A 12,242-nucleotide genomic window follows, 5' to 3' on the forward strand; every position below is an offset into this window, starting at 1 on the left:
TTATAGGATTAATGTTTTCACATATAGGCCGTAATTATTTAAATATCTAACTTGTCTTTTGGGGTTGAAACAGAAGTTGGTATTATAAATTGTAATTTGTAAGTACGAAGAAATTAATGTAATAAGTTTGGCCTTCATCTGGACTCAAAAATGTTCTTCGGTTTCTGCATTACGGCTAAAAAATGGAGAATAGAGTGCCACAAATTCTTTAAACAATTCATCTTTTTCTTATAAACGATTGTCCGATTCGACATATAGATTTAAATTGAAAATTTACTAACTTTTTAACAAATATAAGATCTTAATTCACAACTTCAAAACAATACAATAAATTAAGTTTCGAAAATCTTAAGTTAAACTCATTAAATTTTAAATCATAAATTCATCTGTCCGTGCATGTATAAGAAAGTGATATCCCTCATATACCCCTGAGAGTAGAATATTAACATGACATATAGTGGATAGTCACATTCAATATCACCAGAGACAATTTATTCACTTATTTCAACATTTTAAAAAATAGTTACAAGAGGTGATTTCAGTTTTTGCATAAAGAAACTTTTCTCTAATGTTGTTTGGTTGGAAAATAATTGAAAAAACTATTAAAAAATAAATAAACTTTTCAACTCGAAATAATAATGATAATAATAAATAAATAGATAAAATGTCGTAGTGAAGTATTATTAGTGACTGAAAATATCTTTAGTCGATGATTTTTGGATCCTCGTGTTTAAAATTAGCCATTGTCTATCTGTCATTGAGATTTGGAACTAATCATGCCATTGTCTATCATCGCAAAAGTTGTTCCTAGGACGGATTACAGGTCCTGAGCATCCAATTAACTAAATTGAAAGATTTGCTTATTTCCTCTAACACTCGTTTAGTAGACATCGAGTAGAGTGTTAAAGCCCCTTTAGAAATAAAGGTGAGCGTATTACACAAGCTGTTAAGTTCTAGTGAAACTCCGTAATAATGATTATTTCTTAATTATAGGGGATGAAAAATAACTATACCTAAATTTTACCTGATTAATGGTTGTTAAGGTAGGGGTTTGGGCTCGCCTACTTGTATTTTGCAAGTCAATGTCAACCAAACTTGTTCTAGCTGGCCAAAACTGTGCCAAATTGTCAAAAGCTGGATCCTGGATAAAATGTTTGGTGTCCTACAATGAGTTGAAATGGGTCTCCCACATTATCTCAAATCTTTCAATGTTAGTTGTTTTAATTACTACAACTTACAAAGCTTTTTCTTTTTGCCCCACCGCAGATCTCAATAGCGTGTTTACTTATCCCTTCACTTATCTGTTGCATACGTGACTCGAAGTTCGAACATTCAACCTATCGATTGATGATGGATGTACTCAACCACTTGAACTAGCCTTATGAACTTAGAGGTAGATTATTGATGTGTGCTTTAATATGCCAAAGTGTAAAAATTAACCTAGTTGGTTGTTCGAAGATTTAACTCTTAGCTTGATAGTTGAATCCATATAAATAGGGATGACAATTGGATGCGCGGAGCCGATTGAGACTTTTTACCCCCAAAATTTCAACTCTTCTCACCTCGCATAATTATAAATTACTCCAACACTTTAATTTCACTCGGGGTATAAATAAAATAGAAGGAAAGAGACCAACGTGCATTTACAACTTCTGTCTTTTTTTTTCCTCTTGGGTTGACAATATACATAGATAACACACGTGTGTATATAAATTAAATGTCCAAAAATAGAATATAAAACAAAGAGGAGACGTGAAAAGCATTACGTTGGTCAAAATTGTAATATGAAGTTGACTTTCTTAGAGGTATTATATTATATATTTCTCATAAACAAAGGATCCGCATAGTTAAGCAAGCATAATTCTATGTCAAATTACCTCTTTGTAGATCAATAAACTCATAAGAAATGAGAGGCCATGTTGTTATATTTTAACGATTTAATTAATGCTTATTGTTTAGTTTTAGAGACAAAATAATCATTGGAAGACTCTTTATGCTTATCAAAGGGAATCACATCAAATGTCTTTCTAGAACAAATACAATTCTTTTTTCTGATTTTGAAGAAACTGCTTAGAAAGAAAGACGAAAACAAATTAAAAAAATTCTTTTACATGTATAAAAACAAATGTGTATAGTCTATTAAAATTGTAAACAGTAAATTTTGTCGATTATTTAGGTAAAGATCGTTCCTTGCAAAATTACGAACCTAAACCATTCAGCCATCTAGTACAAAGTATATAACTTGTGTATATATTATACTATATATGCATATACTATAAGGTACATACCTATAATCTATATATTGTGTATATTTTGATACTTCTGATAAACTAGTTAATTGAATAGTATATATCTGTAATTTTTTCCAAAAGAAAATGATGAGAGATCCAAAAAGCCTTGTCTTTTTAGACTTGTCAGATTTATACTGATCCGAGTGCTGACACAATCCAATAAACGACAGACACTTTTAAGACTTGAACCCATCTTTTAGAGAATATTTTGGGCCCATATAACTAGCCCAAATGGAGTTTTCATGGGCCCATCTATCTATACTACTCCTTAATTGGACTAACTGATAGGCCCAAATATGCGTTGCTTTCGCTGTTTCTTTTGTATTAAAATTAGAGTGACTTTTTTTGCTTGTATAATATTTTATACTATTTAAGAAAAAATTACAACTATATACACTACTTTATTTATTATTTTTAAAAATATTTTCTACCTTTTCAAAATATTTCAAAAATTCCTTCATTTATATCCAAAACCCATTTTTGCGGATACATAATTGCTGCTCTCGTTTCTTTGTTGAGCTCAATTGATTTGTTAATTAATATATCCGGATGGACTATTTTTCCGAATTAATGCATCCGAATAATTGCTACTCTCTTTTCCTTTTTTTAGCTTAACTAATTTGTTAATTAATGTATTCGAATTAATATATCCGAATACATAATTTCTGTGTTAGCTCAATTGATTTGTGAATTAATATATCTGAATTAATGTATCCGTGTATCTGGATACATCCAGTTGTATTCGGATGGACTATTTTTTAAGGGAATTGTGTAATATTCAAAAAATGTACGGACAAATAGTAATTAGCTCCTTAGATATGTGATTCCTAAAAAAATTACTTTTTAATTACAAAAATAGGTCTAGATTACTAATATTATAGTGATTTGTTGCCTTTAGAAGATATTCAAAGTTAAGACAATAATTTTTGAAAAATTAATTATTTGATAATCTAAGTAGTTTGAGTTTGAAATGTTTGACAAGACATATTAAAGAATTGAAAAATAACTTTACAAAACCAATATTAAAACATGATTGATTCAAATTGAAGTGAATTAGATACGTTAGAAAAATAGTGAGTAACTGTAACTGCAAATTTAGTTGTCTATGATTTTTTAATTATAATTACGTTAATAGTATTTTTTGAAACTAGTAAAATTTTGAAAATATGTGCATAATAATTAATAAGATATTACTAACATACTACTCCATCTGTTCACTTTTATTTACCCACTCATGCAATAATAAATTTTAATTTTTATTTATCACTTTTAACATATCAAGAAAAAAAAATTATTTTCTATATGTTATCCTTAGCATTAGTTACTTATTTCTTCAAATTATTTTTCAAAACCTAATACTTAATATTAGTTAATAGGGATAGTGTAGTAAAATAATTATGTCAATTATTATTTTCTTTATGTCAATTTTAATTGTGACAAGTAGTAATAATTGAAGAAAATATTATTTAATAGTAACAATAATACATAATTATTTATATTCAACTTGGTACAAGAGCTAACTAAAGCAGACGCAACTGTATTTTGGTCCTTAGAAGCATGCACAGGCGTCGCTTCTGCTATTGTGTTTCTCACAGTTAACATTTTTACATCGCCGCCTTCATCAGTTGTCTCTTATTATGTTTTTGGGTTGTTTAATCCAGCCTCTTGGTCGAATTTATTTCTTTTTCTATGCGATTTGGCCTCTTCCGATGTGTATATATGTGTTCCTAATTTAACTGAATTTGGGCCTTTTTGATTGTTTCGGGGATTAAGCATATCTTCATTAGATTAATCAGTAGAGCAACCTCCAGAATCCAGCTAAACGATGATTCAATAAAATCGCAGTGGGCAAGGTTATAATCATGTCATCCTGATACTTAATTTTTGATATAAAATCATAATTGATTGATATCCTGTATAATACAATCTAATCCTAGAATTGAACTGAAATTTGCTATGTTGCAACTACCCAACTATTATTTGCTCATGTATATTCGATATTTATACTCCATAAATTGCTGGTTCACTGTTATGTGCAGTGCTTGAACGGCATAATTTGACAATCTTCTTGTTTATTATATTCAATCCAATTGTTTTCTTTGTTGTAGTTGCTGCAAGTTGGAAAAGAAAAAAAAAATGATATGTATTCCTGTCGGTTTATTTTTTGAATATCTAAAGCTGAAATTTAAAAATATTGGGCTTTGATTTGTTTTAAAAATTGAGAATATAGAGTTGGATCAAGTTGGGCGAGTGGGGTTAGGACCCATTGTTTAGTCCATTTTGTCGGTTCAAATGAATTGCTGCCAAGTACTTGTGTTGCCTTTGTTAGGTTCAATTTGAGTGTAATAATTTGGATTCTCCCTGTATTTGCAGTGAGTATTTTTTGGAAATGGCGAGCTTAATATCACAGAATGTTACTCATTCAATCGGGGATGAAAAGTCTAAAAGGAAGACTATAGGTGAAGGGAAGGAAGAAAGTGAGAAAAAAATTAACAGGAAGAGAAAGAAAGAGTATAATGAAGAGAATAAAGAAGTAGAAATCGAGGATAAGAGGGAGATGGAGAAGCTTGAGAAATTATTGTTTGGATCCTTGTACAACCCTGTTGGTTTCGGGAAGGATGATGAAGATGAAAAGCAAGATGATGGCGGAAATGATTCTGCTATGTTCTTTGTGGACCGGTTTGCTGATAGTGCATTGTCTGTTTATGAGGGAGATGCACAGCTGGTGCAAGAAGGCATCATAGAAGTGGAGAAGGAGCGGAAACCTGTGTGGGTAGATGATGAAGAAGAGAAGACTAGTATAAATATAACAAGTGTGAACAGATTGAGGAAGCTGAGGGATGTGATATCTGGTTCTACGTACGTGGAAAGACTAAGGGCTCAACATGCTAAACTTAATCCAAGCACTGTATGGGCCAAATTGATTCTCAAGGCAGAAGCTACAGTTCTGATGATGAAGATTCTGACGAGGAAGGTAAACATATTGATGGATATGGTTCCAAGGATGTCAAGTTGGTGGATGATATTCTTCAATCAAACGAAGATCTTATTGTCAAAAGTCACATGAAATTGTTGCCGAGGCTTCTTGAATATTCAAGACTGGTTGATGCTAATGCAGTTGATCTTTCAAAGCACCGATAAATTCTGTTCAGTTCCACAGGAATTCTCAGTTGCTTCTTGTTGGTGGATTGGATAAAAAACTCAGATTTTTCCAGATTGACGGGAAACGAAATACTAAGATCCAAAACATCTTTCTTGAAGACTTTCCAATTAAAAAGGCATTTTTCTTACCCAATGGGTCTCAAGTAATTATATCAGGAAGAAGAAAGATCTTCCATGTCTTAGACTTGGTCAAAGCAAGTGTAGATAAAGTAGGTCCTCTAGTCGGCAGGGAAGAAAAGAGCCTGGAAAGTTTTGAGGTTTCTCCTGATTCAGATGCAATTGCTTTTCTTGGTAACGAAGGTTATATTATGCTAGTTTCCTCCAAAACAAAGGAGCTAATTGGGACACTAAAAATGAATGGAACTGTCCGCTCAGTGGCATTCACCATTGGGATGGCCAGATTTACCATTGGGATTTGAGAACAAGGACTTGCATTCATAAAGGTGTTGATGAAGGGTCGATAAATGGTACAGCTCTTTGCACTTCGCCAAACGGAAGTTTGTTTGCTTCTGGTTCAGATAGTGGGATCGTAAGTATTTATAACAGACCAGAGTTTTAGGGGGAAAGAGAAAACCTATCAAGGCAATAGAGAATCTGACCACGAAAGTGGATTTTATGAAATTTAATCATGATGCTCAAATATTAGCCATCAGTTGTAGCATGAGGAAGAACAGCTCAAAGCTAATTCACGTTCCATCATTTACAGTATTTTCAAACTGGCCCTCTCCTAATCGAGGCGTGCACTATCCTTGGTGCTTGGATTTTAGTCCTCACGGAGAATTCATGGCTATGGGAAATGCTGAAGGAAAAGTGTTACTGTACAAGTTGCATCATGGTAGTTTGGATACTGTTGGCATTATGAGCCACAAATGTTTTTGCTAGCTTAGTATGAGACATTCAAAGGCATGCTCTATTTTTTCCCTTCCAAGTTTTCTGATGCAACAGTATTTTCCAGTGTATGGCAAGATTATTTGGTAAAGGACTTTCTCCTCTTTACTTTTTACAAAGAATTCTTCGGCCATTCCCTCTTTGAATATACTTTATACTACACATGCATATTACTTCTTATTAGAAGCCGGCTAGAAGCAGATGAGTTGTCATCAACATGTCTGCGGTAAATTGGTCATTTCAAGTGCAGTTATACGTGGCTTTCATGCCGATGTTGCTTAAGATGGTGCTTCTCCCATACGAACTCCATTAACATTTTGCAGCGTCTTCATCAAATTTGTTCTCTGGTTGTCTCTTGCAGTGCTTTGCTTAGGACTTGCTCTGTTTTTTTGGGCGTGATGACCTTCGTCTTTCTTCTGCATGAAATGTAGTTGTGTTTGCCAACTGAATTTGGGTTTTTTTGGGGTGCTATATGTTGCTATTTGACCTTAGTTTTTCTTATGCATGATATATTGTTGTCCGTGAACTGAATTTGGAGCTTCTCCATTCTTTCTCAGCTACAGGGATTTGCGACAATGAGTGAGATTTACTGTTTGAAAAAATACTTTTTGTTGTATTGGTTGGAACAACTGAGAAGCTATTATCAATTTCCGCCTTTCTGAATTTATATCGTTTCAACTTTTGCTTCTTTCCTCTATTTTTGTTTGGCCAAATATAAATACAAATAGTAATAGTCAATGGTATAAATAGAAATGGTAAGACAAACACATATGGTAACACATAAATATAATACACAAAGCAACAAATGAATATAAATATAATTTGTTACGAATTACAACAATGATACAATTGTATATAATTGTATTCGTGATACAATCATCAGTCAGATATATAATTATCGATCAGATATACAAATCAATTGTATCGCTCTCACTATTCTCCTCTCTCTCTCAGATCTTGCTCGCCTCTTCTCCCTTTCCCAATCTCGTTCGCCTCTCTTCTCCTTCTAGCAACTGGTTTTTTGATACAAATCAATTGTATCAATTGCATTCATGGTACAATTATCGATCAAATATACAAATCAATTGTGTCTTTATTCTCTCTCTCAGTTCTTGCTTGCCTCCTTCTTCCCTCTCCCTGTCTCGTAATTAAGCAAACTATAGGCAAGACGTCTGATTATGTTTATGATCATGTTTATGATCTTAGCTGTTTTTGAAATTTCATCAATCTAATAAATGACGGACCATTTCAAGAGTTGAACCCATTCTCTAGAGAATATTTTGGGCCCATATAACTAGCCCAAATGAAGCTTTTATGGGCCCATCTATCTATATTACTCCTTAATTGGACTAACTGATAGGCCCAAATAACATCTTTGGACTCTTGCCAACTTTAGTATATTTACGTAAATCTCATAGTGTTAAGAGTCAATTACATTCTATCCCTATTATTTTTTAAATTACAAAAAATTCGGATACATAAGTCATCTTTCTGATACATAGTGATGTCTTTAATGCCGTTGCGGTAAAAAAGGAAATTAATGAAAAATCTGTTAATTGAATATTTGGTTACGTCTAAAAAGAAAAAAAGTAAATAAAGAGAGTATAAATTATGGGAGAACTTTATTGGCAATGGAATTCAAACCCTGACAAATTGAAACATGCTAGTACAATTCAAAATTCTTCTTCCCATTCTTCCAAAAAAGCTCTCAATTTTTGAATCAAAACTGTCTACAAATTATACTGATACAACATGAACATGTCGATCTTGCTCAAACATTCCGAAATCTGAAAAATTAAGGTGAGGTATGAACGAAACAAAAGTGATGAAATTGTTGTTGGTCAAAATACGGGAGTTGGTGGTGGCTCTGGTAAGGGCTTTGAGTCGAGATCCATGATAGCGTCATTGTTGAAAGTGAAAAAAAATTATGAAAGTTGGTACAGAGCAAAGAAGAATGTGTTAAAGGATTTCGTCATCACTTTTTTTTATTTTCAACAAATCAGATTGATGATTTTTTTTCTATTTTTTTGTTGTTTATCTTTTTGTGATACATATAAGTTCAGATTTTTAATGTATCTAGTTGTTTTTCTTTCTTAAATTAATATATCATGCCTTCATTTCAATATTATGATACATTATATTTTTTTAATGCACAATATATTGTGTTCAAATATTAGTTTTGATACATAACCTTAATTTATTAAAACACAAATTAGCATGTATCATGTTCATAGTTATTTTTTTGATACATAACTATTACAAATTTCATTATGTTTTACTATCAGATACATACACCTTAACTTATTCAACTAGAAGGTTATGTATCTGTAGACATTATCAAATATAATTGTTGATATATAAATACTAATGTTTTTATAATAATATCAGTTTGTATCATATTTATAGTTATGTATATGACACAACATTGATAGAACAACTGGTTGATTTATTTTTGATATTTTGTTGTTAATCTTTTTCTAATACATTTGAATCTGAACATGATACATAAATTTGAATTTATAATAAATGTATCTGATATATAACGACTACCAGTAATGTATCTATCTCGAATATAACATCTTATGGGCAATAATTACCTATTTAATGTATCTAGTAGAAATAATGTACTTAACAATTCAAATAAGGTACATAAATAGTATGTATCATGATAAATCTATCCATCTCGAAAATACAATTCAAATGCAATGTATCATAATGTTGAAACGAAGGCATTATACATTAATTTAAGAAACAAAAACAATTAGATACATTAAAAATGTGAACCTATATGTATCATCAAAAGATGAACAACAAAAATCGACCTTCATCCATATGTATCAGCAATTTTTTAAGATGAAAAAACTAAAAAAATAAATAATAAAAATAAATAAATTATGTGATGGTAAAACAATCTACCTCTTGAATAACTTGAAATCATTAATTGGAAAGAGAAAATATTTGAAATTGAAAATTAGATTAATGAATATAACTGTGGAGATATTATGTATATGATATTTTAAATTGATGTATCTGAAAAAGGGGATGATGGAAGAAATTTTTGATATTTTTTAAAATGATAGAAAAAATAAAAAAATATCATAAAAAAGAGTATATAGTTAAGTAATTTTTCTCCAACTTTAGCACATCTCCTGAATGAGCTTTAAGGCCCATATATTCACTATTAGCTAGCGAACTCACATCTATAAACCCTAATGGTTTGTAAGAATTGTACGGCTAGCCACTTTCGAATTCACTTTTGTAGAATATTCAGAGTTTGTTAACTAATCATTTTTTAGGGAAAATTACCCACTTACACATGTTATATTACCATATTTACTAATACTCCCAACTAGTTGGAAAAATATCAAAAATCCTTATTTTTTTAACTCTCTCCCTATTTCACTGATACATCACTTTTACCTTATATCAGTTACCTAAATTTACGCCTATTCTTTAGCCTCATTGATGGCAGTTTCTTATTTTTAATTTCAGTCCATCTATTACTCAATTTCAAGAATCCAAGTAAGGTATATTCAAGTTTTTCCTTTAATGGTGTCTCACTTCATTCTCACCTTCTTCGATTTCCTCTGTTTTCTTCTGTAATTTTTTTCTCACATTGTTCACTGATTCACATGGAATCCGCTCCATCTTTTAGTGTTGGTCTCACTCAGTTGAATAAAAATCAAGAAAATCTTGATTCACCGGACAAGGTTAGATCCAAACATCGTAACGATCCATCAGTGATGGATAAGCTTGGTGAGAAATTGAAATTAAAATCTCAAGTTCAACATTCACCCAAAGAAGCCAACAAGAAGATTGAAGGAGTTTCAGCACGCCCTTTTTTTAATGTGGTTTTTTACTGCTCCTGATACATATAATTTTATGTATCAGATTCGTATGTATCAAGCTTGCATGAGAATCTGATACATCCTGTTTATATTTTTTTTAAATGTCATTTTTATAAATTTTTACTAATTCCTGATACATATACTTTATGTATCAGATTCTTATCTATTTCATGATACATTGTCTTTTTGTATCAAATGCTCATATATCAGGATTTACTGCTTCTGATACATGTTATTTATATATCAGATTCTCAAGTATCAAGCTTAATGAGAATCTGATACATCTTGTTTATATAATTTTTTTAAATGTCATTTTTCTAAAGTTTTACTGATTCCTGATACATCTATTCTATGTATCAGATTCTTATCTTTTTTTTGATACATCATTTTTTTTATCGGATTCTCATGTATCAAACGTTAATGCTCCTGATACATCTTGTTTATGTATCAAGATATAATGCTTCTGATACATCATGTTTAAATATAAAAATTAAGTTGTATTTAATCAGTTTCCATGTCAATGCAGGGAATGAAGTACGTCATCAAGAAGATCCCCTCACACTCCCTAAGATTCGACACTGCATATACGACTAATTTTATTGATGATTTCAAATCATAAATAAGTGATGAAGCTATACAATTATTTCGACAAACCATACTTGGTCACTATCTAGATATGCCACAGTGCAATTTTCAAGGGCAAATCATCAAATGCCTCTTATTTTTTGAGGTCGAACAAAAAAACAGAGAGGAATTGCACAGTATGAGTGCATGTCTGTAATGTCTGGAAGGCCAAGGATGGTTATGTTAGCGACAATGATGATCCAAAAAAACCTAAGAGAGATTTCATACATCCTGGTCAAGAAGAACCGATGGACGTCGAGTAGTTTTTTTTAATTTTATAGTAATAGAATGTACAATTATATTTTTGCACCAATAGTAAACATTTTTTTTTGGCTATTCAACAATTTAGTAGACTTTTAAGTTTTTCTAATATTTATGTATCATATTTTGATTTATCAAACTTGAATGCTTCCGATACATCTACTTCATGTATCACATTGTAATATATCAAGATTTAATGATTCTGATACATCTATATTTTTGTATCAAAATCTCATGCATCAATATTTACAGCTTCTGATACATATTGTTTATGTATCAGATTGTAATGTATGAAGATTTAATAATTCTAATACATCTACATTTATGTATCAGAATCTCATACATCAATCTTTACAGCTTCTGATACATATTGTTAATGTATCAGATTGTAATGTATCAAGATTTAATAATTCTAATACATCTATATTTATGTATCATAATTCATGCATCAATCTTTACAGCTTCTGATACATATTGTTTATGTATCAGATTGTAATGTATCAAGATTTAATGATTCTAATACATCTACGTTTATGTATCAGAATCTCATGCATCAATCTTTACAACTTCTGATACATCTACAACCTATATCAATACAACATGTTATGTATCAACCATAATCCAGTTGACAAACTAATACAACAACCTTTAAAGTATCAACCTTAATACGTCTAATGTTTATGTATCTGCTATTCATATGTATCAGATTTGAAATTACTATCAATACCAAGTAACTTACAATGAACATAATTACCAACCATCCATATATCAATTATTGATATTCAATTACTATTCTGATTAATTGATATATGTATCAAATACAAACCACAATGTAAAAAAAACTATGTAAATGTAAATACATGATCCAAATAAAATGTATCCTGGCATAACAAAATATTATTTTTCTTTGAGAATGAAATTACAAGTCTTTCTGTTATGGCCTTCATGGCCACAACGACTACAAGAATTTGTGCTCGTTCTTATCTTCTCACTAGAGTACTTTTTTCTTCCTTTCTTTGGTCTTCCTGGCATCCTTTTGTATCTTGGTGGCAAGACAAATTCTTCCAAAATTTCTTTCAGAATAGAACAATCTTTCTTATCTGGCATTGGAACCATTGGAAATTCATAAGTAATTGCCAACGCCTCTGGCTTGTAGTAATCAGAACAG

At 31.0% G+C, this 12,242-nt stretch overlaps 1 pseudogene; it reads left to right on the plus strand.

Moving 5' to 3' along the window:
• Nucleotides 1–4,578: 4,578 nt before the first annotated feature.
• On the plus strand, nt 4,579–6,859 carry LOC129903303 (U3 small nucleolar RNA-associated protein 18 homolog; annotated as a pseudogene).
• Nucleotides 6,860–12,242: the final 5,383 nt, after the last annotated feature.

Source organism: Solanum dulcamara, chromosome 9 (assembly GCF_947179165.1).
Source record: "Solanum dulcamara chromosome 9, daSolDulc1.2, whole genome shotgun sequence".
Lineage (NCBI taxonomy): Eukaryota > Viridiplantae > Streptophyta > Magnoliopsida > Solanales > Solanaceae > Solanum > Solanum dulcamara.